Source organism: Bicyclus anynana, chromosome 8, assembly GCF_947172395.1.
Source record: "Bicyclus anynana chromosome 8, ilBicAnyn1.1, whole genome shotgun sequence".
NCBI classification, from domain to species: domain Eukaryota; kingdom Metazoa; phylum Arthropoda; class Insecta; order Lepidoptera; family Nymphalidae; genus Bicyclus; species Bicyclus anynana.
In genome coordinates this window covers 6079926-6085925 of record NC_069090.1, presented here as the reverse complement: position 1 = coordinate 6085925, position 6000 = coordinate 6079926, and the positions used below count along the sequence as shown (strand labels likewise).

At 31.6% G+C, this 6000-nt stretch overlaps 1 protein-coding gene across 5 annotated transcripts in view; it reads left to right on the top strand.

Moving 5' to 3' along the window:
- Window positions 1-1525: 1525 nt before the first annotated feature.
- The window catches only part of LOC112051626 (homeobox protein cut), a 184506-nt gene continuing 180031 nt past the window's right edge, over window positions 1526-6000 (top strand). For 4 of the 5 annotated variants that reach the window (XM_024090343.2, XM_024090342.2, XM_024090341.2 and 1 more), the window contains exon 1: window positions 1526-1990. The gene's annotated coding sequence lies outside the window, so the exon portion shown is untranslated. The remainder of the gene's footprint in view (window positions 1991-6000) is intronic. The other variant, XM_024090345.2, reaches the window with a different exon arrangement.

The following is a 6000-nucleotide window of genomic DNA, read 5'->3' as shown; positions in this document are numbered from 1 at the left end:
TATGTCCAGCAGTAGACAATAAAAGTGAGACCAACCATAAAATAATAGACAAATCTTACAGAAAATCTTACCTTGTTAACGACATTTTCACAAACGAATGAAAATTTTCCGATTATTATGGATATCTTCTAAATTGTATTTTTATTTTATATATCTTGTTACTCTACTAGGTGTACCTACTTGAAGCAAATAAAACTGAGAGAAAAAGCATTTTGCGTCGGAAAATGCGTGGAAAACGAGGAAAGCTACGTGTAACGCCATCTAGCGGCGAGAGGCGTTCGCTTTACTTTACGGTGACTGTCGCAAACGTACTGTACAAAACAGAAAACATTGTTGATATAAAATTAAATGAATTTAATATAATTTGATGGAAAAATATTTATTTTATTAACATTATAATAGTCTACCTAACCTTAGGTTATCATTCATTAATTTAAGCAACTTAATCTACCTAACAACAAAATCTTAATGTTTATTATTCTTAATTGAATGAATGTGTTTTCCTTCGTGCTGTATTTAAAAATCTATCCTTAATAATTAATTTTATCTTTTAATTAAAATTAATATTTGCATTTACAGAAGAGTTATTGTACTTAGTTTATAATTAAAAATGCATTTTGTGGCTAATACCTACTATATATTTTAATTTGTATATTATGTACCTAACTATTCAGACTTAAGATACGTACATACCTAATTTTGAAAATAAATACAAATTTAAAACATTTAAAAATATATACGTGCCTAAGTAAGAGCCCAATTGTCACGTGACCTTATAATTAAAAGTAAGGTAAATGCACCAATAGTAGACCCAATTGAGAAATGGAATTCCCGATCGCACGAAACCCCAGTAACCGAATTTCGGGTGGCGGGAAACAAAAACTGACCTACATAGCGCCCTACGGAGTTCAGCCACCCCAGCCGCTCAGACGACCCTACGCGTCTTGCCCTTTGCAATTGTTCTGCACTTTCGATATTCAAGGTGATCCTGATATTGCATTTCAATTTTTTTTTGAGATTTTTTTTATCAATAATTAATTACCTGTTCAAAAAAATCGATATAATAAAATTTATTGATCTTGTTCATCTAGCTAGACAAAAAATGTATTTAATTTTTTTTTTTGTAAATATTTTATTGCATAAATGCATAAGTCGTCAATAGATAATCGATATCTTGTTAGATAAATGAAGCGTGGATGTTAGTAAGTGGGTAATGTAAACAAATGCTTGTCACCGCTGAAGCTTGAAGTCCGAGCGCCGGGCAGTCGATTACGCCGCAAAAAAAAAGCGCATCCTATTATCGACTACAACAAAAGGACTTGTGCAGCGATACCTAAGTACACATCTCGATTCATCGTCTCGACTCGATCCGAACCGATCCTATTGGCGCGCCCCACTGTCGCCGCGCGGGAGCGGGACGGGGAGCGCTGCGCCGGTAGTGCGCGACAAGGAGGGAGACGGTCATCTTAGCTGCCGAGTCGCGTCCCACTGGGCGGGGCCGCGCCAAGGAGTGAGCCTCAGATGCGCGTAGTACTGGTGGGGCCTCGTCCGAAGGATCGCACTGCAGTCGTCTGTCGCGGCAACGACGCGCGCCCGCGACCACGTCGTTCCGCTCCCGCTCAAAGGATCACCTTACGTAATAACTAATCGGATCGAAACCGTTCATCCGATTATCGATTGTGAAAAGTGAACTTTCGACACTTGTGTACTATTTTTTGTTTATTATTTTTTTTTTATCGCGCCACAGTGAACTTGAATTTATTATTGTGCGCTCTGTGTTATGTTATTGTTTTGTTTTCGCACGGACTCGTAAGATTATTTTGGGCGTAGCTGTACGCTCTACAATATTTTTGTTGATGACTTTGTGAGTGAATTTTGGAAACCATATCTCGAAACGATTATATGTTGATGTGATAATTGACTTGTACAGTGATATGTGGACATCACTGAGACAATATCATCTCATGTGACAACTGAACGTTCAATAACAGTAAGTGATTTTTTTTATTCGTGCAGGTGTCATTTTATTTACTTAGTCATTTGTTACCTTTGTGATTCTCCAGTGACAAAATCCCCTTTAAATATTTTTTTTTATTAAATCGACTTTGAAATTTCTTAGAAAGACGTCATCAGGATACACATACCCACAAAAGTTATAATGTCAACAAATATTAAAAACGTATTACCTAAATGTAGATAGGTATAATTGAATTTTTTAAGAAAATTAAATTTATCGATACACTAATTCCAATAGGAAAAGTCAAAACTTTAAAATTTATTTTAAATCTCAGCAGTAGGTAAGCCGTTTCAGTATTATTTTTAAAAGGAATATAAGATTTTCTTTGACACCTACCTATCAAATTTTTTGGCTAACATTTTATGAAACAGTAAAGTAAATTTGTAATTTCTTATTGGAAAAATAAGTCACCTTGCTTAATAACAAACTTAATTCGTGTCACGATTGTATTCATGCTGTCATAAAATATGAAATTATATTTTCCTAAAGTAAACGAACCTTGAATTTTGTATTAAGTGCTGTTAGTAGGTTGGTGCAAGACTAGGTAAAATGTTAAAGAAAATTAATTTATTGGAAAATATTGAAAAAAAAATGACATCTCGCTTGATAAAAAACTTCGTTTTATGATTTTAATAATGCAATCATAAAATGGGGAGGTAGTGCTAAGCTAGGTATGTCTTTCAAAATAAAAAGGCTTGGTGTGTCTTTTAAAATAAAAAAATTATGGAATTTGAAAAAAATTTGCTCCATTATTTTGAGATACCTAGTAGAAAGTATCCACCTATTAGAAAGTGAACGAACTTTGAATTTAATTTCTACCTTTTCCTCCTGTAGATGCCCATGTTGGAAGTTTATTTAAAAAAATACAATGGGAAAGAAAATTAATACATAGCTATTATCACAACATTCTTTCTTGAATTTTTGTAATATGTTAAAAGTAGGTACCTACCTAGATGCATTTTATTTCTTTATGTTATTATTCAGTCTTCTTTCTTGTATCTTTTCCTTGTTTCTTCATATCTCTAACCAAGAAATTATTAACGCATATTGTGATAACCAACAGCTGATAATTATCTTAGATAAAAGAAAAAAAATTACTTTATATTTTTTCTCATATAAAATTGTTCCGTCTGACTAAAAATCCAAAAACGCCTTTATCAATTGAAATAATTGGTAGGTACCTAGGTACTTCTTTACCGAGTTTGCTGTTAATAACAAAAAATACAAAATTATATTTTAATAATTTTGTGTAAAACTTTTTTGTATGGTACCAAATGTACTGGATCGGCTATTTTTTAATAAATGGATTGTATGGATGGTTTGAAAAAATAAATGTGTTTAACATATTACCTAATAAAGCATAAAAAGTCAGATTATTGATCATGACGGTTCCAAATGCGGTGCAAAACTATCATTCAGTAGATCAAATGGCTCATTGAATGAGAGTTAATTGGTGCAAGCGTAGCCGGTGCGTCGGCGTGCCGATACGAACCGATTCGTTTTGTTGTACGTGATTGATGAGTGTCAATTACTGGGTGCTTTACCCTAAACTCCCCTTCACTTCATACGGGGTTTATTTTTACGTTTACAATGGCATTTTTGTCCTTTGCATAGAACAAATCGGACGTCTATTTTAATTCTTATAAGATTTTGGATAAATTTGAAGATTGTAAAGAGAGTTTTGTACCTTTTATTGATTCAAATTTTTTTTATCCTTTTTTCTCTCTAATTAAAATAAATTCTTCTAAAAAACCATTATTCTTATGATTTTATTGAATGAAACGACATAGTGATATAACAAAGTAAAAGATATATTCATAGACGTAGATAATAGGTACATATAAATAAAATTAAAATACTGTCTGTGATTTCAAAATAACTGTATTTTCTCAAGTGTTAATATGCAGTTATACCTTTATTAGATGTCAAACCAAAAACCAAGTTCTTTTTGTAATTTTCGTCGGCCTGTCTGTCTGATTTTCCGGGCTAATCTTTGGAACGGCTGAATCGATTTTAACGGGAACATGTAGATTTTTGATAAACTGTATTTCACGTGGACGAAGTCGCAGATTTCCGCTAGTTTCAAATAAAATTGCATATCAATATTAAAAAAAATATATGTTACCGGTATTTTAATCAAGTCAGATGTAAATTTTTTTTCATCATTTTAAGACATATACGATAAAAAAATCTAAAAAATAAAAACAACTTAACGTAACTTTTGTTTGTAATCCTACTGTTTTTTGACCAACTAAAGTTTTTTCTAGATATTTTACTTTTAGTTGATTTTACTGTCGTCATAAAAATTTATGATTTTTTATTGATGTATCTCAAATACCTTAGGATAACAACATTTTATACTATAGGTAGGTATGTTACGTTTCTATAAAATCGCCGCAAAAAGTTATCTGAATTTAGCTACTCCACTGAGTTCACACATGAACAATTTTGTGTTTACTTACATTATATATTTATATAGTTTTTACACTTCCTGAACACACAACTTTACATTGTAGACAATATGTAGGTATTATTTCTTTAAATTACTTTCGTTGTTTTTGTCCGCTACAGTTTTGACGCGATAGTGGCCTATCTCTAGTATAAAATGTAAGCCTTAGGACAAAGAATAAAGAATGGTCTTTAGGATGAGTCTTTACAAGCAGCATGGCGAAGCTGGTCAAACCCATAAAAAAAACTTCAAGCGTCTCCTTAACATCCGCATAAAAACTTTTTTTCATAATTTGTATTTCCAAATTTTACACTAACAACAATTACGTAAATTAATATTATAATCATTATATAATATACAGACTAATAAAAATACTACATCTTATTTCTTTAGTTTTTGTGAACAGTTTTTAAAATATTTAAAAACATAAGACGCCATTTTTATTTATAATATTGAAAAAATAACTGATGCGACGCTTCGAGTCGTACTGACTCCAGAATGTATACGTTTTTGAATTTTGTATTTGGAACAGCTACGACACCGTCGTGTTCCTCTATCTGCCTATTATTCTTTAATCTGTGCATTAGGGTAATTTTCTGACCCTCAATATAACCCTTTAATATAGTTCAATTTTATTTTTACATAAAAATTTTAGGGTCACACTGGTCATCTTTGCTTAGGTACCTTAAAGTGGTAAAAAGTAATCCCGAGGTTGTTTTATAATATAAAAAAAATCAAGGTGTATTTTATTGAGATTTATCGCCTTACAGAAATAGGCTTCTGGCTCATTATTTAAGAATAGATGAGAATAGAAGATTATGACAATTGTGTAGAGATATTTTGCTTGTTTTTTAATATAGGAATAACACAAAATTAAAAAAAATAAAATACCCTACTTTTTAATGCCAAAATTTTGTATTGTAAATATTGTAAATATTTATAAATACAAATTGAGTGTAGGTATGCAGAAATCTAAAAAAAATTAAATAGACTTAAAAACGATTAATTACCGTCACTGTCAATTGCCAAGAAGTTCAGGGAAATTCGAACAGATGGCGTCACTGGAGTTCCTTGACCCCTTTCCTTGTAATTGTGCCGTTTAGTCTTAATATTGTTTGTTGTGTTTTGTTTGTTTTCAAAACTTTTTGATGACGTTGAGTATTTTGAAAATGCAATTTTTACCACAAGGGGAGGAAAAGAGGATCTTTTATGAAGAATATACCTACTTACTTACCTATCTGAGAAGAAATCTTTAATATTTTTATATACTGTAAGTGTTTATTTTATAAGTACTTATTAAATTAATTACGTAAGTATTGTAAATAATTTTCATGCTATTTGAAAGTAATACTTCTATGTTCCCCTTTCTTCTGCAACCAAACCAACCAAAAACTGCATTAAGTAGGTCATAAACAGTCCATTACAGTGTTACGTTACCTAACTACTTACCTACGTACCTAACCATATACCTATCGAGGAGCACACTAAGCCGTCGGTACATTGAAGATGTTTATTTTTTTATTTCATAGTGTGG